The following is a 25,981-nucleotide window of genomic DNA, read 5'->3' on the forward strand; positions in this document are numbered from 1 at the left end:
TCTCCTACTGTGCGCAAACGAATAACAGATACTGTCTCTGGTTTTTTGTCCCCTTTCTTTGGGACTCTGAACATGTCTCCGGCTTTTTCTCGAAGACAGTCTCGTAGTCAACTTCCAGGTTCCGACGAACGGGTGGTGTTGGACTCTCTCGCTCGCAAATGGATCGAGAAGGGTCCCCAGTATAGTGTGAAAGATATCATGATCACCTTTCATCAGTGGGATGCGCCCACGCAGAGATATGTATTTAATGTTATGTGTGACACTCTTGCTAAAGGATGGGAGGATATGGATTTGGGTTTACTTCCCCAGGGTCTGTTGGACGTTCAGGCTAATTTCGATAAAGGACTCATCGTGGTTTCTAAGGTTGAGGACGCCGTAAGGACACTTGTTACTTTTAGGTCCTTATTTTCTTCACAAACTTTTCTTGATTCTGATCCTGCTGTTCGGCAGACATTGAAACATTACCCAATGAGAGAGGTTCCTCCGATATGGAGGGAAGAGGTTGCGCAAGCAGGTAATAATCCAGCTATTCCCGCTCACTTCCAGCGTATATGGGTACATGTGCCCTGGAAGAGATCTGATGTTTAGGCCCTCAAACAATCTTTACCGGATCCCCGTAAAAACCCTGCTGGTTACAATAAAGAATTGTCCCAGACTGTTGATGCCTGTATTATGAATTTAGCCGATATTGACATGTTGATGGGAAATGTAGTCCCACAAGCGTTATGGGCTCGGATTCGTGGAGAGGATCACGTTCAAGAATTGGGTGGTACATGGAATGCTATAACTGCCTCGGATAGAGCACAAGTGGGTGGTGCTAAGCCTGATGTTTTGATCACAGAACTCCCTGGTAGGATTATTACTTTAATGAAAACAATGATGCCCGCCTTACGAGTTAATTGGGATAAATTAGCTGCGTGTAGACAGAAGAAAGATGAGAGTGTCTCCGATTTCTTCACTCGTTTTGAGGAGACGTTTATTGATCACAGTGGTCAGGATATGACTAAGGAGGGTGGACAGCGATTATTTGTAGATAAATTCGTATTTAATTTGCTCCCCGAGTTGTCACATAAGTTAAAGGACTCTGAAAGTTCATGGGCTGTTTCTTCTTCTGCTCAGATATTGGCTACTGCTCAATATTACGAAAACAGGGACAAAGAGGAAAAAGACAAGCAAGAGACAAAGACTAAAGAATTAAAAACAAAGTTTCTTCTGCAACAAGCTTATCCTCCTCGCTCTGCTCAGCGCCAGTTTCAACAGCCTCCCCAGTTTCAGAGGGTGTTTCAAAAGCCTGAGCCCTATATTCCACGGCCTTTGTTAGGTCCTAACCAATGCGCCTATTGTATGGAGGAAGGTCATTTTAAGAATGGCTGCCCGGTTTTATTACAGCGTAATGGAGGACTATCTACTCCACGAGGTCGTGGTGGTTCCCAGTTAGCGCCCAGGGGTAGAGGTCGAGGTATGTCGCCCCAGACACAGCGTTCCCTTCCACCTCCACATTCTATGAACTACTTTGATCAGCAAAATACTCAGTCTACACAGTATTACAATGATGATTACTATGTTGAAGGTGAGAATGACGGTCTTCACGCTAACTAGGACAGCCATAGACAAAGTGAGGGAGCTGTATCGATTCCAGTAGATCATGGGCCTTATGTTAATGTCACTACAATGGGTGTTTCAGAGCCATTTCTTTTAGATACTGGTGCGATGAGAAGTTCTATTATTCACTCCAAACTGCCTGGGGCACCTTTGTCTGGCTTAACAAACGTATCCGTAGGATTTTCTGGCGCCCCAGTTCATAGCCCGGTCTCTTGTCCTCTGCCGAATTCAATTGGTTCTTATGATTTGGAAGCTCCGCTTCTTTTAACGACTGGTTGCGGCGAAAATCTGTTGGGTTTGGATTTATTGAAAAGATTGCATGCAACAATATATTGTTCTCCTTCTGGTGTAGATCTCGTTTTGGGGCAGAAACTGACTTCTCCAATGTATTTGTCTAAAGATAAATTTCCACCTGAATTGCTCTCTCTCCCTGCAACACTTTGGGCTACGGGTCCAAATGATGTTGGTTGTCTTGAGATCCCACCCTATGTCGTTACCCTCAAGCCCAATTCTAAATTGCCACGCATCCCTCAATACAAAATTCCCAATGATGGTGAAAGTGCGCTTTTTGCTATTATTTATGATTTGGTTCAGAAGGGTGTGGTTGAGGAGACGAGGGGAAATATATGCAATAGTCCTGTTCTCCCGGTTCTTAAACGCACTGATCCTTCTCAGCCTCCTGTTTATCGCTTTGTTATTAATCTCCGGGAGGTTAATAAAATTGTTGTACCGCAGTTTCCTGTTGTTCCAGATATCACTGCCCTGTTAACTATGATACCTGCCTCGGCAGCTTGGTTTTCTGTTATTGATCTGAAAAATGCTTTCTTCAGCATCCCCATTGCTGAAGAGAGTAGGGATGTTTTTGGCTTCTCTTTAGGAGGCCGAAGTTTCCGGTTCAAGCGCGCACCCCAAGGCTATTGTGAAAGTCCCTTCATCTATAGCCAAGCTCTGAAATGCCAGCTTGATGCTTTTCCTTTGCCGCCAGGTGCTACCCTTATTCAGTATGTGGATGATTTATTGATTGCTGCTGATTCAGAGGATATTTGCAAGAACATGACTATTGCACTATTGCGTCACTTGTCTGACCTTCACCATAAGGTTTCACCTTCTAAATTACAATATGCTCGCCAAGAGGTTACCTATTTAGGTCATCTCTTGTCAAAGGAGGGAAGGCGACTGACCCCAGAACGTATTCAAGCAATTGCACAAATGTCTGTGCCATCCACACAAAGAGAAGTGCGTGCCTTTCTGGGCATTACCTCTTATTGTAGACAGTGGATTCCAAATTTTTCTTTGTTGGCTAAACCTTTGTTGGCACTCACTTTAAAAGACACACCCCAACCCCTTCCTTGGACTGACAAATGTCAGAAGAGTTTTTCTGATTTACGTGCTGCTCTGTGCTCTGCTCCTGTGTTGGGTACTCCGGATTACAGTAAGCCCTTCACGCTCTATGTCCATGAAAGAGAGGGTTGTGCGTTGTCAGTCTTAACACAATGATTTGGAGACAAGCAGCGGCCATGTGCCTACTTTTCGGCTACATTAGATCCAGTAGCCAAGGCATTGCCTAGTTGTCTTAAAGCTACAGCAGCAGCAGCAATTTCTATTCGTCAGTCTGCTGGAGTGGTGCTAGATAACACTCTTATTGTTATGGTACCACATGCAGTGGATACCTTGCTAAATAGGACAAAAACGCAGCATCTTACAAGCGCTCGCTTGTCTGGGTATGAGCTGACGCTCTTGGCTAGTCATGTGCACATCAAACGATGTAACACTTTAAATCCAGCCACATTGTTACCTCTTCCAGAGGAGAAAGGTATTCAGGAACAACATGATTGTTTTCTCCGTACTGAGGAGGAGACAAAAGGTAGGATTGATTTGAAAGATACACCACTAATGGACCCGGATGGGATCCTATGGGTGGATGGTTCTTGTTTTAAACTCCATAATGGTGAAACAACTTCAGCTTATGCAGTTACCACCTTGCATACAATCGTGGAGACAGCACGCATCAGACATAATTCAGCTCAGGCAGCTGAACTGATAGCTTTGACCAGAGCGTGTGTGTTATCTAAGGGGAAGAGAGAGAATGTATATACCGACAGCCAGTATGCGTTTGGTGTGGCACATAGTTTTGGTCGTTTGTGGAAGGAAAGAGGATTCTTTACCTCCCACGGTACTAAAATACAGCATGGTCAGTTGGTAACTGATCTTCTTGAGTCACTTGCTTTGCCTACCCAGATAGCAATCATAAAGTGTAGTGCGCATAAGAGGATTACTGATGATGTTGGTCGCGGGAATGCGTTTGCGGATGAGGTAGCGAAAGAAACAGCCAGAGATGCTATGAGTCGCATGTATGTTGCGGGCCCTGCAAATTGGGTCAAGGAAAAAGGAATGTGTGAGGATACAATAGAAAGTGTGAGATCGATTCAAGGAGAGGCTACAGAGAAAGAATTGAGTAAGTGGAGAGAGAGTACAGGAATGTTAGACGCGATGGGATGTTGGATAGAATTGTCAGAACATCAACGTTGGCTGTTACCAGATGCCTATGTACTGCCTGTAGTTGCTATGGCACATGGTCCAGCCCACATCAGTGCGAAAGGAATATGTAAGCTTCTGGCTCCAGTGTGGCTGAACGAAGGGATTCCAAAATGTGCAGATAATTTAGTGAAACATTGTATCGTTTGCTTGATGCATAATCCAGGAAAGGGAACCCCAACTCCAGCAGGTGATTTTGCTCCCCCAACATATCCTTTTGAGGTGTTGCAAATTGATTATATTCACATGGAACGATGCAACAATCTCAAATATGTTTTGGTGGTGGTGTGTGCCTTCTCCAGATGGATAGAGGCCTAGCCCCTGAAAGACAACACTGCTTTGTCCACCGCCAAAGTTCTTCTGAAAGAGTTCTTCCCTAGGTTTGGTTTGCCACGCATTGTCTGGAGTGACAATGGAAGTGAATTTGTGGGCCAAATTATGAAAAAGGTGTGTGCCAGTCTTGGTATCAGGCAGAAATTCCATGCGGCGAACCATCCCCAATCAGCGGGTTTGGTAGAGTGCTATAACGGCACTCTCAAACTTAAGCTTGCAAAGGTACAGGCTAGCACGGGACTTGCCTGGCCCGATGCTTTACCTTTGGCTCTCCTATCCACTAGAACAGCTGTACATTCTCGTTTGGTACTCAGCCCATGCGAGGTTGTTTTTGGGCGCCCGGCTAATGTTTGGGGAGTCCCTCGCCCTAAAAAGTATTCTGACATACAGTATCCAATGCTGATTGACTACTTACATGACTTCACCACTAAATTACGTGTTCTCCACCAACAGGTTCAAAACGCTTTACCAGAGGCCTCCACAGACCCAGGTCATTCTATCCAACCGGGAGACAGGGTCTGTGTGAAAAATTTTCAGAGGGCAAGGAATTTGGAACCTCGTTGGAAGGCGCCTCGACAAGTTCTTCTGGTGACACGTACAGCAGTGAAAGTCGAAGGGAAAAAGAACTGGATCCATGGCGTGCACTGCAAAAAGGTGCCCTTGCCCTTGCCTTTTGACCAGTGGGTCCGTAAGGGTATAGGTGATTTTGAAGGCGAAAGGGTCCCTCGGTTTGTACCTTTCAGTAGTGCACACCTAGATGGAACTCGGTCAGAGAAAGAAGATGACGACGTTTTACAAGAAGCCGTACCGCCACATCTCCGATTGAACACTACAGATCCACAGACACTATTTCAGGACCAAACTGTACTGAACAGAACTCGATATAATTTAAGGCCTAGACTGGTCAAGGACACCTGAGATTTTCATCTCTTTCGTGACATGTATCATCTGTCCAGGTTGCAGGGTCACGGTAGGAGTCTTGGTTCGTGACCTGTATAGTGGCTAGGCCCCCAGGACTTGCAGTGTCATAGGATGGCTAATAATCACAGCCAAGTGAGTAAGGAAGATTGCCGTGAGCAACAATTTTAGAGGATGGATGTCAAAGTGGGAAAGAATAATAAGAAGGAAGAGATGAGTAAGAAATATTGTAAATTAGTGTACAGTCAATGTGGCATAACATTGTGTGTTCTTATGTTTTTTAGTACCTTATTGGCTTGTGTAGGTTGGATTGTTCATGCTATGCAGCACAAATCTGTCCCTACTTCTATTTCCTTGTCTCTTCATTCTACTATCTCCCCACATCAATTACATACGCTTCCCCAACATGAACTAATCAGGAGAATATTTTAACAATTCATTTGTCCAGTTGTTGCATCAACACCAATTGGTAGTCAACACAACCGACTGTTGGGTGTGTGGACTTATGCCTCATACCACAGACAAAGGGATGCCATATTTAGCCCTTCCATTTTCTTATGAAGGTTCCGCTTGGGCCTATTTTGTGATGTTTTCAAATGCATATCAGAACCGATTTAGAAGTCCAGTTGGTTCATATGGTAGTGGACAAGATTTTAGTCATAGTTCTCTGATAAAAGGAATAGTGGCTATGGCTAGAATTGTGGAGAATAGTAGGGTTCCTGTTGATGAGAAACGGGCATACGATGGTTGGAACGTGACTCGTTACGTTACTAGCCTTACAGATAGAGTTAAACAGGGAAAATCTCCACCAATTTGGACTGTGCCTCATCGAGGTAACTTTTGTTTACAAATGAATGGCCAGACTACTGACACTGGACAAGGAAAGAGTTTTTGTTCCCATACATACATTCACACATCTCAGAATTCACCACCGTTAGTGCCATCCCAGGGCACGTATTTTGTCTGCCACGATAGAGCCTACACGTGGCTACCGACGGATTTTTCAGGAACGTGCTATATAGCCTTTCTTCTCCCTCCTACATACACTGCTCCTTCGGGACATCACAGAAACAGATATGGCAGAGGGATTATTGATTCTAAAGACACGGCAGGACAAGAGGGAGGTGATTTCCTTAAAGGATTTCTCCCTTTTTGGGGCCCAATGGCCAACAGTAGAAACATGAGACAATTGGTTTGTGTTGTTGAGACTACCATAGATGTCACTGTGGGAGCCTTGAGTAATCTCACAGCTGAACTTCAGGCGGATCGTCTCATGACATTGCAGAACCGGATTGCTCTGGATGTTATTCTTGCGGATCGTGGTGGAGTTTGTAAATTGATCGGACCTAGCTGTTGCATTTATATACCTGACGACGCCCCTACGGTATACCAAGCCATCTCCAAATTACATGTGATCTCCGAGTCGATTCATCAGGACGAAGGAGATTGGTTTTTATTGGAATGGTTTTGGGGATTACTGTTCAAATGGGGATGGAAGGTATTAACATTCCTTGGAGTGGTTTTGGCCATCATTTTTTCCTGTTGTCTCTGTATGCAGTGTGGCCCCGCCATCTGTGGTCTTTGTGCCACTATGTGTGTCCCAAGGCCTGTGCCACGGAAGACGGAGAGCATTAAAATGATGTTGCAGCAACAGCTTGATGACCTCATGGCCATTGACGTCGACTCAGATTAAAATGAGTCTGTGCGTCTTGCCTGAGTAATGGCAAAAGGAGGGTCTGAGGTAATTCAGTTTTCCGATCCTGTTCGTATTTAGCCACCATTTTGTGTCTTTCCGCCATTTTGTGTTGCCCTCACTCTGGCAGCACGGTGAACGAGGTGTTGTTTTTCCTCTTCCTACTGCAAAGTGTCAAATAACCTCCTGCCTCTGTTTAAAGCTGGTGTCAGGGTCCGGCCGACTCCACTAATCCTAGTCTGGTTTGACTGATCCCTGTCTCGACTATCTGTTGGTTCGCACCATTCTTTCCTGACTTTATCTTATCCTCTGGCCTTCGCTATTCTTTACTTGTATTCTCTCATTTCACAACTGTCCTCCGGGGCATACAAATGTGTCCTGCCACCTGCAAGTCGACTTATAAACACTACCACTGATTAACTTGAGGGGAAGGGTGACAAACACAGTTGGAAGAGAGGCTTATTTGAGTTACTTAATATCTTGTTTTCACATTCTTCTCATTGGTTAACCCTGTATGCATTGGGAGTGTTCTTTGTGAATATGTGTGTTATAAAAGATTGTGCGCCACGATGTAAAGTGGCAGTCTCCTAAGACCGTACCGAGTGTACTTCTGGGACAACTGTACTTAGCTGCAGCTAATAAACCTTATCTTCTATGCCTAACGGAGTGTCCCGTGTCTCTGTTCGACAAAGCAGGTGAACTCAGGAGATTAAGGTGTACCCTGCGCCGCTAGGCCCATAAGGTCCCGGTTCTTCACACTGTCTGCCGTCGCTGCTGCGCGTTCACTCTGGCCAGCTCCTTAAGTAGGTATTTTCAACTCCCCACTAGAGCGCTAACTGCCGCTCTGCCCTGGAAAACCAGAAGTGCTCTGCCCCTTTTCCCAGCCCTCCATACAATCGGCACAAGATCGCCGTGACGGACCGGGGCAGGAGAAACTGGACTGTGACTCAGCAACCTAGCTGAGCTACCAGCCGTAAGTAATTGCAGTAGCGAAACCCCCCCAGCAATTCGGTGCAGATTCAGTGAGTTTAAAAACACATTCAGTTTAAAAATTCAGATTTTAGTACAGAGAAAGATCAATTATTTACAAACAATAGCGTTTTCTAAATGAGGTCTGTGGAAAGGGTAATGGTTTTCGGGGTGCCTCAATGACTCCGGTTCTCCCCTTCACACAGCATTGCCCTACAGTCTCTTAGTTTCTAAGGCACTTGCTCCCATTGCACCCCACATCTTTCTCAAATGCTCCCTCTGCATGACTTACTCACCATTAGTGAAAAACTCACACAGCATTCAGCCTCAACTCTCAATCATGCCCCATCATAAACACTCACCTAACACCTAAACTTACCCACACTCTGAGAGACAACTCTGTTCACAGTATGCACTAAACAAGGGTCATATGCTGCATGGAAAAATGACACCAGCATCATTCCGTAGGCACACCCATGCATGGCCAAACTCATTTTGCCAGTGCTGTATAGAATGGGCAAAAGTTTTTGAAAAAATATTGCTGCAAGGCACCTGTTGGCTCCCCAGTAAATCATGACTAGAGTAAGTCCATTCTTGGTTTGGCTTTGGTTTTAGGTTATTCATATATATATATCTATATTGACTTAAAAAACCAAAGGTTACAGGGACATTATAGTTGGGTAATAGCATTTAAAAAAACCTTAGAAATTAACTGAAAAAAACAAAGATTATAGGGACTTTATACTTCGGCTCAGATTTCACAACCAGTGAAATTCAGCAGTTATAGTTAACTGAGCTAACTAAAACTTATGCGCTGCTTATGACCTCACATATTACGTCACTCATGACATGGGCAGTGACATCACTGATGACAACTCAAATGACATCACTTATGACATCATCCCATGAGTGTGTTCCGTAAACGTTTCTGATACTTAAAGATATATACTAAGCTTCAGCATAAGTTGAATTACTATTTTTTTGTAGTAGTAATTAGTCATACTATTTCTAACATATCTCATCTGAGCGGCTGTGTGTCTGAATCAGTGTGTGAGTGGATGTCTGAGTGGCTGTGTGGATGTGTGAGTGAGTGGCTGTATTGGAGGGTGAGTGGTGAGGCTGGATAGGTGTGTGAACGGGGGTGCGAGTGGCTATATGGGTGACTATTTGGGTGAGTTAGTGGGTGTTTGAGTGGCTGTATGGATGGATGAGTGAGTAGCTGTTGGAGTATGTTTTATAGCTAAGTAAGTGGATGTGAGTGGCTGTATTGGAGATTGAATGTGTGAGTGGCTCCAAGGGTGAGTGAGTGGGTGTGTGAGTGGCTGTCAGATCTAGGGCAGAGCGCGATCTAGGGCCCGTCGAACGCATCTCTGTGGTGTGTACCTTTGTATCAGTACCTTCGTGTGCTAAACCTTGGTGTGGGAAAGCACAAGAGGCGGCTCTTACTGCCAATTGGTGGTCTGTGTGCTACTACAGACATTAAGACATTGTATAGTTAGCAATGCTTGTTTTCCTATCTGTGTTTTGCCTGATATCCTTATTGTCATGGTGATGGTCATTGTGGCCATCATGCCTCTATGCACACATGTCTCTGTGTTAATTTGGAGGGGCCTCATGGTGTTTTTTCTATCTTGTAGGTCCTTGTAGTCACTTTGGACTACATATCCCAGAATTCTTGTTGGCAGACATCTTGGGTATGGCAGACCGCATAAAGCCAGCCACTGTGCTCACAGCTCACTATTCCATCCGAATGCTTCAGGTGCAGAACCCTCCCTTCTCCGTCTTGGTTCCGGCTCCAGCGGGGCAGTTCCGTTGATCAGGGACGTTGTTTCCTGATTCTCGCCAGATCCTTTGTTGTGAGTACGCTCCCGCAACAGCTCAAGCATCTGGCTCCCGCAGTTGGTGAGAAAATAGAACTCTTCAAAATCGCAAGCCCGCATCGCGTACGCATTTAGAGTAGGCCGTACTCTGTACAGTAAGAAGAGAGAGACCGAGAGAGTGAGGAAAAATGAATTTGAATGAGGCTTGCAACATATTAATGTTGGGTGTATGGTATGCGGACAGTTCAGACATATTTGTGTGATTTGCCTTATTGTGTATTCGAGTCAAATACAAAAGGTTATTTTATTTTGATGTGTACAATTGCTGATAATGTTCATTATGATGAAGCAATAATGAAATGCATGAGAGAAAAGTAACAAGGCATATGTGGTTTAAATTCAAGGTTTACTCTATTCCACAGCACTTATTGCATATCTAATCCATTACTGGATATTTGGAAGCCAATATCACCAAGGGTTCATTGGTGTCACTACTGAGTGTATAGTGCTTCTCAGAAACAGTGATTATTTGTTTTTGTTTGTTATTAACCTTTTCTTTTACAGGTTCCTTCTCTGCTGTTCTCTTCCTAAGTCCCTCCCCCCCACTTGACTACTCTAAAACTGTGGTTTTACACCATTCAGAGTTATAGGTGTCGAGAGGTGGGCCCATTGTATCATCACGTGGAGACTCTGAGGAAGAACGGAAGCTCTTACAGTGGCTGTATGGCTGTGTAAATTGGTATGTAAATGGTTCAGTGGGTGTGTGAGTGGCTATGCAAGTGGCTGCATGGGTGAGTGGGTGTGTGAGTATCTGTATTGTTTAGTGAGTGGCAGTGGTAGTTTCTGTATGGGTGATTGAGTGGCTGTGTGAGTGGCTGTAAGGTTGTATGAGTGGATGTGTGAGTGGCTCTATTGGTGAGTGAGTGGGTGCATGAGTAGCTGTATGGGTGAGTTAGTTGGTGTGTGAGTGGCTGTATGAGTGAGTGAGTGTGAGTGGCTCTATGGATGAGCGATTGGTTGTGTGAGTATTGGTATGGGTCTGTGAATGGGTATGTGAGTGGTTGTACAGCAGTGACAGTGGGTGTATGAGAGGTTCTATTGGGGTGTGAGTGGGTGTCTGTGTGGTTCTGTGGATGCTGTCATCAGTGATGTCACTGACCAGGTCATGAGTGATTTAATATGTGAGGTAATAAGGAGTGCATTGCAGGGGCGTAAATTATAGTTAGCTCAGTTTAACTATAACTACTGGATTTCACTGGTTTTGTACGAGTATAACATCCCTGTAACCGTTGATTTCTTTCAGTGAATTTCTTAGGTTTTAAAATTTTATTTACTAACTGTAACCTGTAACCTTTTAGAGAGTGTGTATAACTGAGTGCATGAGTGTCTCAATGGGTGTAAGAGTGAGTGCGTGTGTGTCTGAATGTGTGTATGAGTGTCTGAGTTGGCCTGTGAGTCACTTCATAAGTGTTTCACTGGGTCTGTGAGTGAGTGTGTTAGTCTCTGAGTGGGGCTGCAAGTGGGTGCCTAAGTTTATGATTCGTTCTGTGAGTGGGTGTGTGAGTCTCTTAGTGGGTCTGTGAGTGGATGCATGAGTGTCTCAGTGAGTCTGTGAGTGTGTGCATAGGTGTCACAGGACATGGGGAAAAAACAAGCTCGGGCTCCCACGCTTGTACATTTATTTTAAAATGAAAGGAGGCGGGCGCACGATGCCCCCCTCCATGGGCATTTATATGGCCCGGGGACCACCACCTCCCCGGGGGCTTTTATTTATATGAATGCGGGGTGGGGCAATGGGGACCCCGGGTCCCGGGGACACCACCTCCCTGGGTCTTTCATTAAAACAATTGTGAGGGGGGCTGCGCAGACCCTCCAGGCCCCGGGGACTACCACCTACCTGGGGCCAAGTACATTCATTAAAGTGGGAGGGGGCCATGCGGCCACCCTGTCTTGACACATACAGCCCCGGGACCCAGCATAACTCAATAGGGAGGGTAGCCACGTGACCCCCCTCCCCGGGCTGATCTCAGCACCCAGTGTGCAGTGAGCCAACATTGCTGCCGCAAGCAGGTAGCAGCATTAAATAGCAACTGCCTGCATGCGGGAGCAGTGTTTTAATCTGTTTCCGAGCACACACATTTGCATTCAAGGAAACAGATGAAAACTCTGCTTTCTGCAAGCAAGAGCTGTTTGACAGCTTACACTTGCAGAAAGCGGAGTTATGTTGCTCTTGCTCGGTGGGAGGTGTCAGCTCCCAGCAAGTCAAAGCAATCAGCTTCCTGCCAGGGGTGGGCACCATGGGAGGTAGCAGGAGCCGGCCCTGGGGGGTGGAGGATCCCAGGGCCAGCCATGGCTCCACGAGGGGGGCGTGCAGCCCCCCTCCATTGTAGCATATAGCCCCGGGGAGGTATTGGTCCCCGGGGCCCACAACGGACTCCCTACATTAATTTATTTCATCCCCAGGCGGGGTCCCTAAGGCTCTGGGGGGGCATGCAGGCCCACTGCATTCTTTTACCCTAATTTGCCCCGGTGTGCTGGCAGTTGCCCTGGGGAGGTGGTGGTCCCCGGCTCTGCGAGGGGCGTGGGCCCCCAGGGCCCACTAAGAGGCTATAATAAAAAGAAGTACGGGAGACCGGACATTTTACTGCAGAATACGACCAAGAGGCCTCAGGGGTCAGAATATTCCTACCCTGCCCCTTCTCTTTTTTAAAAACATTTTTTAAGAAGCCAAGTCCCAAGATGGCTCTCAACATTTCCTGGTTTAAGTGTTGGCAGCCAATTACATCTCAGCACGAGATCGAGAGGGTTCACGCAGCGTTTGCGCCACAAAATATACAATTTGGGTTTCCCTTAATATTTCCAAACTACTGAATGGATTTACACCAAATAACAAAAGGCACTCTTTTTTGGCCAAGAGCTAGCCAACTGTCAAGTTTGGTGTAATTCCGTCCAGCAGTTTGGGCTATAGTAGTGTTCAAAATTCTCTATGGAAATTAACATTGGAAATACACTTTTTTTTACCCCTCCCCTTTATTTTCGGCCCCCGCTTGACGATTCACCTCGAAACTTTTCATGCGCAGCAAGAATCACAGGCACACTTGTTTCGTCAAATGGTGCCAAACATATAGGCAAGTGGCACTTGTGCTCTCTGGTACAAAGAGGACATTTTATTCATGAGCATGGTACCACTACCATGCTGAGGAAGCTAGTTGTAAGTGTTTAATGTTAGTGTTACACTCGCATAAATAAATGCACTTAGTATCAGAGAGTGCTTGTAGTGGTGCGTGTCCACTGTCTTTCAACTGAAAGAAATGGGCATGCGATGTAGTAATACGCCAGGGTTCATCATCTATACACTTTGCTGAGTGCATTGGGGCACAGAGTTAATAAAATGTATTTCCCGTAGTGCAGGGCAGCAAGACAATTTGATGCACTGCATCAAAGAGAGAGGACAGGAATGTAACATTTATTAATTTATCAAGATATGCTTACCACACCAATGCAGGCCCTCTTGCGTCATGGTTTAAGGGTGCCACATAAATTACAAAGTATCCTGAATTATTTGTTCAGGAAGAGGGACACCTCCCTGTTTAAAAACAATCATAGGCAAGGCCAACACAAACAACAAATCCTTGATAAATCTGGGCCCTGGGCTGGGAGTAGTGGTGCATGGTATCTGGCTCAGCCTGGGTGTTGCACCACAGGAGTGAAGTGGACATCAAATGAATGATACTGTCTGGACTCTGATGCAGCATGAGCTAGGCAGTTGTTTGGTGCTCGTTTGTGCTGATTTAAGAAGTGATGCTGACTTCTCCTGTCCTGTCACTATTAAGATGGTAGTATATCAGGGTGTTAGCCTTCTTCTCTGTGCCTTTATGTAGCTCAGACAGTCCCAATCTGCCTGAAGGAGAGTATGCATTGCAAAGGGAGGTTGACTTGGCCCATCAAAGGAGGCGGAAAGATAATTTGTTGCAAGCCATTAGTAATTCAAAATGTAATTTTAGGTTATCTGATTTAGAAAGTACAATACTGCTGTGTGTGCCTGTCCAAAGTTTGTTTAGACAATAACTGCACCCCTCATAATTTTTTTAATGATCTTCTTTATTTCTTACATCAGCACTGAAGGCTAAGAAAGCATCGGAGGGCGAAGCGGCAGAGCCGCTGTGGGTGGCACTCCCACCACCAGTGCAGCGGCACGTGGTTCTGCTGGCCCCAGTAAGTCCAGTTTATTTTTATTTCATACTTTTATCTCTCCCCACTAGTAAATAAATTTGGCCTTTTGTATTTATTTGTTCTTTCTACTTTTTTTCAGTACCCCTATCTAATGTTAGTCAATTACTGCATTATCCTGTTTTCTATATTTCCTGTTTCTGCAGCTGACTTTCCCCTGTCTGTAGCTTTCTTCAGCTGTCTTCATTGTAAGCTTTTCCTCGCCGCTCTGTTATGTCTTGTGGTACTGTAAGACTAAGAGAACATATTTTTGGTACTGTGAATAAGTTTGCAGGCTCAAGTAAACCATTATTAACCAAATATATGGGTTGAGAGGCTTTCTTCATCAAACAGTCAAAAAGAGATAGAGTGGTCATGGACCCCCTCAATGTTGTCTTATTTATACTGTATACCAGCAGTTTCCATGACAGTGCAGTATGGCAGGAAAGGAATGAGATCCCATTACCAACCAAAACCATGTCCTTAATTGACCATTACCTTCCACCCCTTCATTGTGCTTCACTCTCAACCTTTCGTAGCTTTGTACCTCCATTAGGAGATAAAGGTTTATGGTTGACTAGACTACCTGGCTTTTTTAACATGTTGTCAACCAACAAACCTCACAAAGTGATAGGTTCGATAGAAGATACTGCTTACTGAAATGTAGTGAGGTATTGCTGTTGTACTTTGTGCAAAATAATTACTTAGGTGGCAAATCTGGTATCTAAAAGGGGTAATTTTTTTTTTCGTTAGCCACACAGACCACTAGTGCCTCCGACAGAGGAGGCCCACACGGCAGGAGGGGGAGCAGTCCTAGGGGTGGCAGGGACAAGTGGTAAGTCACCTTGCTTGCTTATTGACAAATCCTGGTTTTATGATATGTTTTTATTTGCATTTCCATCCAAAGATAAAACTAGTATATTTCCACATTTATTTAACCAATAAATATACACTCTTACATGAATGCCCAACAAGTTTCAATGATATGCACACCCACAGATGATAAATCAATAGGTTATATGAAAACATGCACATTTTTGTGTCTACCTTCTGCTTATATACTATTTATGCCTCTTCACTAAAAATGTCTTTCTGTTTTTGAGGCCACTTAATTGTCAGTCCCCACACCTATTAGCCTAGCAGTCATGAGCAATAGCATTTAGAATCACTCAAACAATCTGATTTCCGTTTTTTTCCACATGTAAAAGTATATACGGACAGTAAAATATTTGTTTTTCTGTCTGTCTTTCCTATATGTATAAATCAGTAAAAATGGAAAATGGGAAGCCTTAATTATACTCTATTTACTAAGTGGGCAGACATCCGACCCTTCATTACTTCCCTGCCCACTGCATTTTGCCACCCGTGACCTAACTGCAGCACGGTTCAATTCTGCTCTGCAGTGTAGGCTGTGCAGTGTGCATCTGCTTCAGTTAGCAATGCGGCATTATGAAGTTTGCAATGGATTACAAACTAAAAACAAGGTGTATTTCCCAGTGCCCACTCAGTCACCTACTAATAGTACTTCACTTCAACATTCTTTCCTTCTGTCCCAGCCTACCAAAAAATTGTAAATTCCCTTCTCAGCATGAGCCACATTTTTCTGCCCAAGTGACATATTTCGTGGCTTCCATGCCGGTTCCTTTCATCATTTGTCAAGCAGAGTGACTGACTAAGCGTAGCGCATGATCAGTGACACCCCACTATTCTATAGCTAGACCTCTTCCTAGCTTAATCCCTTTTTATTTTCTCTACTGCCAAGTGAATGTATTTTTAGAGGGCAGGGTCAGGGTATAATGTGGGACTAGGTGCCTGATTTAGAGTTTGATGAATGGGATACTTAGTGACAAACGTGACATAAAACATATCCCATTCCCTTCCATGTACTGCAGTACATCGTTTATAATCTGTGCACTCTCTACTTATGGCAGACAGGATATTCATTATATGTAACGTGCGTGACAGAGTATTCAATCTTCCTCTTCTAAGTTTGGAGTCAGGGTAAAATGGATGAGGCAGTTGGAGAAGAGCAGGTGTAGGAAAGTTGGATCTTTCTGGCAGAGGTAACCCAACTTTTTGTCTGGTGTCAGGTTCTTTTGACTGTAGTTTACTAGGATTCTGCTAATCAGGACCCCAGTGGCAACACTGTCTCCTGGAAATTCTCTAGTAAGTACTTTGTACACCCCTCAGTTGGCATACTGGGTTACCATTTTAAGTCCCTAGTATATAGTACTGAGATACCCAGGGCATTGATACACCAGGGGTCTCCTGCGGGCTGCAGCATGTATTATGCCACCCATTGAAGACCATGCAAACTGTGTCTGCAGAGCTGCCATTGCAGTGTGCGTGAAATGGTGCTTGCACCTTGCACTTAGGATGCAAGACTCCCCTTATATCCCAGTCACTGCACTTTTAACCTATAAGTCACCCCTAAGGTAGGCTCTTCAGTCCAAGGGCAGGGTGCATGGTTGTAAGTGTTTGGGTACCCTTGCATGAGTAGAGGTACCCTTACAAACCCCAGACTCTATTCTCTGGGCTTTGTAAGTACGGACAGCCATTATGAGGTATGTAGTGGGCACTGGCAAGTCGAGAGGTCCAACTACATAATGGCTGCCCCAAACCTGGTCAGGTTTGGTATCAAACAAGTTGGAATCATGCAACGACACCGATCCCAGTGTTAGTTGCATGATACCATGTACCGGGGCTCTTTAGGGGACTCCCCAATACCTACCTGTGTAGCCTTACAGGGTTTGCCTGCCAGCCAGCGCTGCTGCCGACCCTAGAGAGTGTTCTGCCTGCCTGCTGATGATCTTCACTCAGGCAAGGGAATTTCCTGTGGAGGAGAGGTGTGACCACCTCTCCTTTAGAATTAGGTCAGGTGGGGGTGCTTCTGAGTGTCACCATATTGCATTGAAAGGCACATTTGATACCCTTCATGCATAAACCAGTTTTGCCCATTTCAGGAACCCTTGGCTTCTGCTCTGGCACAAGACCACATCAGCTCCTCCCTAGGGAGTTACCCAGAGCTCTTCCAGGTGGCCACTTGATTCTGCCATGTTGAATCTTGGCCCCTGGGCGCATCTGACTGGCTAGGACAGCTGAATTTTTGCAGTTTGAATTATTCATACAGACAATATCATTTAGTGATATTATCCCAAATAATTAACAACAAAACTGTATCCATCACAATACAAATCATAACGTAATATTTCAATTAGGATTACAACATTAAGATTTAAAAGTTTGCTTTATGTGCCTCTGAGGCGAGACACCTATGTCAGGCAGAAGGGTGCAGTGAAAATTGAATAATCCTTAAAAAATTAATGCTGGTGTGCGCCCGAAAAATCAAATAATGTAAAAAAATAAGTGATCGCTGGTGTCTCAATAAAGACTATGAGAAATCCTTTGGGAAGCAAGGAGGTGTAGCTGAAAATAAAAGAAAGTGCATATAATATTATGTAAACACTGTACATACATAATACAATGATCCTCAAACCTATTAAAATTATATCCGGGAAAAAAGTAAAAAAATAGACCAAAAAGGCATAGCCCTCTTCTATAAATGTCCCTTGAAATGGCTTTAGAAACTGGAAAAAGAGGATTTCACACACTATGGTACAAGCACACTGGCTGGCTACACAAAATGACTGCCAGCCACATGTTCAAATACCAACAAGCAAGAATGCATGGACAACAAAGAACACATGTAGGCCTATGGCAAAAGCACACTGGCTGGCTACACAAAATGGCTGATGGCCACATGTTCAAACAGCAGCAAGCAAGAAGCCATGGACAACAACACATGCAAGACTGTGGCCAAATAACACTCGCCGGCTATACAAAAGAACTGCTGGCCACATGGTCAAACAAATAGCAAGACGTCATGGACAACAAAAAACACATGCAGGCCTATGGCAAAAGCACACTGGCTAGCTACACAAAATGTCCGCTGGCCACATGTTCAAACAACAAGCAAGGAGGCATGGACACATTCAGGCCAATGGGCACTGACTACACAAAACGGTCGCCGGCCACATGGCTTGGAGAATAAATATAAAATGGTGGCCTAGAGCCAATATACAAATACACACACTGCCCAGGCAAAAAAACACTACCATTAATAAAGCAATGGCAAAAACGAAAATTAATTCAGCTATAAAAAATTTCCAACAACACATATCTTCCCTAGGCATCAAAATATTGCCCCACCAAAATACACATTTTGCAAAAATAAAAAACGTGAAATATAAAAAAAACATTTTGTATTTAATCCAGTGCCATCCCTGGCCTAAATTATAGATGTTTTAAAACAATATATACCACAGAAACAGTTGTTTCATGTACCCGATGCCTAGTACTGGCTGAATGGCCTGTAAGCAGACTGGGCCACATGGTAAAGTAAATGAACAGTGCACAATTCACAAACATGGAGAAAATGTACTTTACTGTGCAACCTTTTTCCCCTCATAAAAGCAAAAAAGTTGAAAGCAAAAAAATTTGTCTCCAATTCAATCCAGGCCACCGACCACAACTGCAATCAAATTAAAAAATTGAATAAAAGGTCCAAATATATACTAGTGCATGCCCTCTATCAAACAACAACCTTATCGAAAAAATATTTTTTTAACATACTTGTTGTGATGTCACAAAAACAAACCAGCATTGGCATAGCCAATAGGTCTCGCCTCTGGGACCTTATAAGCGTTTAGCCAGAGCTATTGTCTTTGCCAATGTATTTAAGATATGTTGTGGAGCAGTGTGGCTGCTGTGCTGCATGTTGAAAAGTTATAATAAAAAGTGTTATAAGCATTTTTGTTACCTTATATATAGCTAAGAAGACATTATGTACAACTGAACAACCATATTTAAAAAAGAATTAACATAAGAAAAGGTCTTCCTTAGTTTTTTTTTCTTGCAGTGCTTGGCAACTTCTTCCTGCCTGCTCTAATGCCTGTTGTTTATAACTTTTTTTATGGGGGGGACATAAACAAAAGGAGGGTGGTGCTGAGTGATGCTGAGGTGGTGGTGCTACACCTCTGGGCATTTCTTCTGGCAGGCTCGGCCAGCCCTGCTGGCTGCCACTGACTCTGCCTGGGGTCCGATGCTCAGCACTACGCATTCAGGCGGGGAATGGGATAGGGGTGGGCGTCTGCCCCTTAATCTATTTTGGGAGCAAAGCCCCACTGTGAGTATCTTTGTCATGTGTCCTGATTTCAGAACTCTTCTTCCTCGCCGCCATGTTAAGGGCACCCATCTGGCCTGGAGTTCAGGCTTGTCACCGGCTCAAGACTACTTAATTCTCCTCACAGCTCTCTCTGTTGTGATGGGATCTGTGTTTGGATATTAAGGTGATTGCAGGATTATAGTAGGATTATAAAATGAGCGGGCAGAACTCGCTGGTAGTTGGCCATTTTTCTGCGCACGCCCCTCTATAAATGTGTATTTTTAAGTTGAAATATATATGTTTAAAAATGTAAACATATACATTAAATAAACTTTGAAACATAAATACAATGGGTAAGAAGCTACATATCTCTATTCTATTAAAGAAAATTTAATTAATGGTTTTTCTTACAAACACAACTATTTTTTATTATATTTCTAAACACTAATGAAATAACACAAGCTATTTCTGCTACATACAAATACAATTAAAGCAAAGGACGTCAGACTAAAATTAAATAATGACACTCAAACATAATTCATTTTTAGGAAAATGTTGGACACTAAAAGGGTGTCATTTACTGTTCCCATTCCAACCTATACCAATTTGGGGATGGTGTTGGACACTAAAAGGTTAACATCTACTATTCCCACTTCAATATATACCAATTCGAAGAAGGTGTGAGACATTAGTGTTTCATGCCTAAAGAGGTCAAAAATGCTTTTTCCTCTCCAATCTAAACCAATTTGGGGACAGTGTTGGGCACTAAAAGCGGTCACCTTTGATATTCCAATCTAAACCAGTTTAAATGAGGTATGGGGCACTTACGAGGTGAAACGCTATTCCTACTCCTAACTAAACCAATTTGGGGACAGTGTTGAACATAAAGGGATGATATATACTATTCCCACTCCAGTCTAAACCAATTTTGAGAAAGTGTTGGACACTAAAAGGGTGACAATTACTATTCCCACTCCAATGTAACCCTATGAAAGTGTTGGACACTAAAGGTGTTACATTTACTATTCCCACTCCAATCTATACCAATTTGAAGAAGGTGTTGGACTCTAAAGAGGTGAAAAATACTATTCCCACTCCAATCTAAAACAATTTGGGAAAGGCTTTGGACCCTAAAAGTGTGTCATTTACTTTTCACACTCCAACCTATTCCAATTTAGGGAAGGTGTTAGACCCAAAAGGGTAACATTAACTATTTCCACTCCAATCTGTACCAATTAGAAGAAGGTGATCTGTACCAATTATAAGAAGGTGTTGGACACTAGAAGGCTGACATTTACTATTTCCACTCCAATCTAACCATATGTGGGGAAGGTGTTGGACACTAAAGGGATTGCATTTACTATTCCCACTCCAATCTAACCATACTGGGACAAAGTGTTGGACACTAAAGGTGTGACATTTACTATTCCCATTACAATCTCTACCTATTAGAAGGTGTTAGACACTAAAAGGGTGACATTAACTATTCCCACTCCAGTATAACCATATTGGAAGGTGTTGGACACTAAAGGGGTGGCATTTGCTATTCTCACTCCAATGTAAGGATGTTTGAAGAAGGTGATGGACTCTAAAGAGGTGGCATTTACTATTTCCATTACAATCGAAAACATTTTAAATAAGCAATCAATATTCCATTTCGCACACAATTTTTAATAATAAAATAAACTAAAATGTAATCTAAAAATACACTAACCAAAACTACAAACATAGATATATATTCATATTTAAACATTAGCACATTCAAAATCTTTTTATTACTATTAATAATTAATATATATTTAAAAATATTTAATGCCATTACTAAACTTAAAACCATAAAATAAAATAACAATCCAAAGTTATACATAATCATCATAAAATCATAATCATCATAAAATACAAAATTATCTAAAACCATTTTTGAAAAAATGTATTGTCTATTATTTCTATAATTTGTATTTGTTTAATACTTTAAAAAAGTGTAACACCCTTAATATATATTTTAATTATTTTGAAAATAAAATGTATTAAAGATAATGTAACAAAATAAAGTTAAAAATGATAAAATATGAATTTGCATATCATTAAAACAATTTACATTAAATGTAATATACACTTTGAAAAAATCTCCCCACCCTTATTCCGTAAAAATACAATATACTGCTACTAAATAAAATATATAAAATCATTATTTATCCAACTAAAAATGCGAATTGCAACAATTTAATAATTAATAAATTATCTTACTTACAATTTGGGCATGCGGTGCTGCACCATATTCTAGAGGGGAAACAGTTACCGAAATACACGTCCCTAGGAGACTGGCTGCTGCGCAACCCAAAGATAGACAAAGCCACCTCCCTCACCTACAGGAAGCTCATGAACAACTCACCAGACCCATTGGGCAACTTAAGAGAGGCATGGGAGGCTGATTTAGGGCTATTGGAGGATGACGACTGGATAGAGCCAATTCAAAGCCCCAGAGAGATAGCTATACAAGCCCGCTTTTGGCTGATACGGCTGAGGATTCTACATAGATCGCTGATGTATAGGGTAGGAAGAAGTGTTACAGAATCAGAGGTTGTGGGCTGTGTTGTCCTTTTTTCACATTCTGTGGGCCTGTCCCAAAATCTAATCGTACTGGAGGGAGATAACACGAGTCATGACCAGAATCATAGGTCTGGATGTCCAGATGGAGGCGGGGTTGTTAGTTCTTTGTGTTACCGGGGAGGATCTGTGGCCAAAATATCCTGATATCCTTGGTTGATGTTGACAAACGTAATATAGCGAAGACGTGGAGTGGGGTTCACTCTCCTAAAGTGGCAGATTGGGAGGCAGATCTGGATTGGTGTCAGCAGGATGAAAAGGTAATTTATCAGAAAATGGGAAATAGGAAAAGGTGTAAGACCTATGGGGGGAGTACAGGGGCCACTGCGGTGGGGCGCCTTTAAGGGGTTACAGGCCTGTTAGTCAATTACATGTACATAAGATCTGATTGTATATGTTTGAACAGACATCACATAGATGGTGAGCTACATGCTTCCTATTATTGATCATGATATCCATGTATGCATCCGACCTTGTATGCTGAGCACTTGTTTAATAGAAAGAATAAAAAAAAATCTTACTGAAAACACACACCAAAAATGATTAACATATTGAATGAAACTCACTACAATAAAATACATACTAATTAACACTTACAAAATATATTACATACAACAATATTTCCTACATCTATATTTTTATAATGATCTAAAAAATAACACTAAAAACAATATTTTTACCTTCGCTATGCCTGCCTTTTTTTAAGATAATTTATTTTAAAATAAATTTTTCTAATATGTAACAGTTCAGGTCACAGTCGAGTTGCATAATAAAATGAGGTAGAAGTTCACATAATTTATGCGAACACTCTCACCAATGTTATTATTACGGTACATCTTCTTGTGTCTGTGGGTTCTTGCCCCTGCCACCCCCTGCTAGTTTGGTCGTTGGGGAGATACAGATCTCTCCACGGTATGAGTTCCATTTTCCCCACTTTTGTCTCATTTTTTTGGGACAGCCTCTACTTTTAAAGACTTCCTTCTCTACAATCATGCATTTATCCATGTCAATCTCCCATCCCTTCACTGTTGGTGTTTCGCATGCACCCCATCACATGGCAATATTGCATTTGATTAGTGTAAATCTTAGTATGACCAATTGTTGTTCTACTGTGGTGATGTCTGTGGCATCCCATGTGTTGAGGAGTCCCAACTTGGGTGTTAATTGAATTTCTGTCGCGTTTTGCATCTGCCGTTTTCCCAGAATGGTGCTATGGTTTGGCAGCACTATATCACATGTAAAATGTTGCCTCCTCCGTGCAATGTCTAAGACATTGTGCGTCCTCCCTGCGTCCTATTTTGGTCAATGTGGCCCCTTTTAGGTAGGTTCTGTGTAGTACTTTGAGTTGAATGAGACAGAATTTTAGAGGTATGGCTGCCCCTCAGGGGAGGGGGGGCATTAGTACGGATTGCCACTCATCGTCCTCCAGCGGCCCAAACTCATCCTGCCACCTTTCTCGGACTTGTAGGAGTGGGTCTAGTAAATTATTGCATAGTTTTTGGCACGTCATCGAGATAGCTTTTTTTGTAATTGGTTCAGACAGTAACGCTGTTTGGAAATGGCTGTGATAAGTGCGTGGCGGGTTTGTATGTTTCGGAACACTTCCTGATGCGCCAAGTCATACTGTTTTTGTAGCTCCGAAAAGCGGAGTATTTTCCCCTTTTTAGGTCGAGCCTAACGCAGCGCGCAAGCGCTGCTTAGGAGTGACCTCTTGGAATCACTCTGGACTTTTTCGGAAACTAGTGCATGTACTGAACTGTTTCCAATGAGCACTCGTGCATGTACGGCATTTACCTTGTGGGAGCGAGCAGCAGCGCCATCTGTTTGCAATTATCGCGCCTGCGATTTGGAAACAGATTGAGCCGCTGCTCGCTCCCGCAAGGTAAACGCTGTTCATGGACAGAGCCTCGAAGCCGCGCCCCCGTTCCTCACCGTGGCGTTGCCGGCCCCGCTCCACTCAAAGCCACTTGAGTGGTGCCCTCAGCGTCCACAGGCATATAGACCCCTCCACTCCCTTTGTTACTGTGGCCACAGTATCCTCCTTATCCACGAATGGCAGGCAGGACCAAAGACTCAGACCACTCGGTTCAGGCGCGCAATGCCCATTGTGCTGTAAAAGACGCTGCACTGCCCCGCATGCACCCCTCCCATTGCTCTCTGCCCGGGCTAGCTCCATAGGCTGCCAAAGATAAATCCAGCACAGAGGAGGCCGACACGTTTTGACTCCCCGACAAACAATTCCTTGGGCTCCATATATCAGGGCCTCCCTTGGCTCTCTTTTGCTTTTTGAAAGCTAGATCCTCCTCTCCAGCCCTGGGGTCACAGCACACGCTCAGCTTCAACAAAACTAATCCCTGATACACAGGCTCAATAATCCTGGACGTACCAGGCAACCCCGAACTAAGATGGCACCTGCCGCGTCATCAGCTGCAGCTAGATGCTGGTGATAGGCCGCGCTTTGTGTGACGCTTGTAAAATGCCTCTGTTCATATGTTGTCCTATAGTACATATCTCCCCATAAACATGAACCGGCGCGTGCCCATTTGGAGATTGAAGGCCACGCCATTGCAGCCTAGAAGCACGTATGGCTTTCAGTGTGCTCTACACAAACAAACAAATAAACATAACATTTAAATAGTTTGTAAAAGGCGCAAAATGAGCTCTGTGACCCTAGCAACATGAAAGTTATGTTGTCATCCAGGGTGCCTGCTGCATAGACATACTGGTTAAGGTCTGGCCTTTGTTTAAGCGAGCTGCGTCTCGCCTCACACCTCTCTCCACCTTCTCCTTTCAGCGTGGCTCGGTGCTCGGCGCTCTGTATTTTGTCCGTCTGCTCCAAACTAGATTTGCTCAGACCCATACCTTTTTTTCTGTTGCCAGTGATGTGATGCAGGTGAGTCTCCCACAAATGTTTAGTCAGAATCTTTTCCGATGCGATTCTGGTGGCTGGCAGGTCGTGTTCGTGCATCTCTGCGTTTTCAATTTACATTTTTGTCAGGTGGTTTATGCATGCAAATGTTGAATGCATTTGAAAGGCTTAGGTTATTTGAGTGAGCAGTTTAGTAACATTTTTTACATATTGTTTTGAAATTGCGTTTATGTAGCGCTTACTACCCTTGATGAGACTTTAAAGTGCTTTTTGGTGATTAGAGCGCTACACTAGCCCCAGGATTAATGGTCAGTCTTTGGTAATTGGGGGTTAGTCTTGCATTTTAAAGGAAATCATTCCATGCATCTGCTCCCGTTGTCTGCATTTGCTCCCGCCCCCCTCCCGCTGTACTTTCAGTTCCAGTTTTCTACTTTGCTCCTGCCCCCTTTCCCGCTGTGTTCACTATGCTCTCGCCCCTCTTCCCGCTGTGTTCACCATGCTCCCGCCCCCCTCCCGTTGTCTGCATTTGCTCCCGCCCCCCTCCCGCTGTACTTTCGGTTCCAGTTTTCTACTTTGCTCCTGCCCCCCTTCCCGCCGTGTTCACCATGCTCCCGCCCCCCCGCCCATTGTCTGCATTTCCTTTGCTCTATCAGCCTTCCCAGACCGTGACTCTGATCGCTATTTCTGCACAACAGCAGAGCACCCAGGATAATGTGCAGCATGACTAACCACTTATACGGTCCCAAAGGCAAGACCTATTGACTGTGCCAATGCTTGTTCCATAAGTCACCTACGGTGGAGATGCCAATGGTGTTCCATTTGTCGAATCCTGACTGTGTGCCTAGTGTACCTAGTTGTTGGGCTGTTCTTAGTGGCGTAGCTTGTGTTATTTCCCCTTGTCATCCTAGAGCTTTGTTCGTCTGGTGCCATATGTCAATTGTCTAATCTGTGGGGCCTGTGTAATGTTCTTTTTTGGGTTTTGAGTATAGGACCCGTTGTACCCTCCCTTACACATTAGGAGCCTGTCCATCTGGTATGCGGGTTCAATCTGCGAGTAATAGACCCAGTGGTTGATGACCACCAGCTGGAATGCCCAGTAGTATTATGTTAGGAAGTGCTATCCCACCTTCGTACCAGCTTCTTGTTAGTTTGTGTGTGGCAATGCCTGGGGTTTTGCCATCCCATAGCAGTGGTCTGACTTCATTGTCTATGCTTTTGAAATATGTTTCGGGGACCTTGAACGGGCTATTTTGTAGGATATA

The 25,981-nt window shown here is 43.7% G+C and overlaps 1 long non-coding RNA gene across 2 annotated transcripts in view; it reads left to right on the forward strand.

The window, feature by feature from the left end:
- Window positions 1–25,981, forward strand: part of LOC146863142 (uncharacterized) — a 248,173-nt gene that overhangs the window by 26,091 nt on the left and 196,101 nt on the right. For both annotated transcript variants that reach the window (XR_014978216.1, XR_014978217.1), the window contains exons 2-4: window positions 9,688–9,952; window positions 13,988–14,085; window positions 14,833–14,914. This is a non-coding gene — a long non-coding RNA (uncharacterized LOC146863142). The remainder of the gene's footprint in view (window positions 1–9,687; window positions 9,953–13,987; window positions 14,086–14,832; window positions 14,915–25,981) is intronic.

Source organism: Triturus cristatus, chromosome 2_2 (assembly GCF_964204655.1).
Source record: "Triturus cristatus chromosome 2_2, aTriCri1.1, whole genome shotgun sequence".
NCBI lineage: Eukaryota > Metazoa > Chordata > Amphibia > Caudata > Salamandridae > Triturus > Triturus cristatus.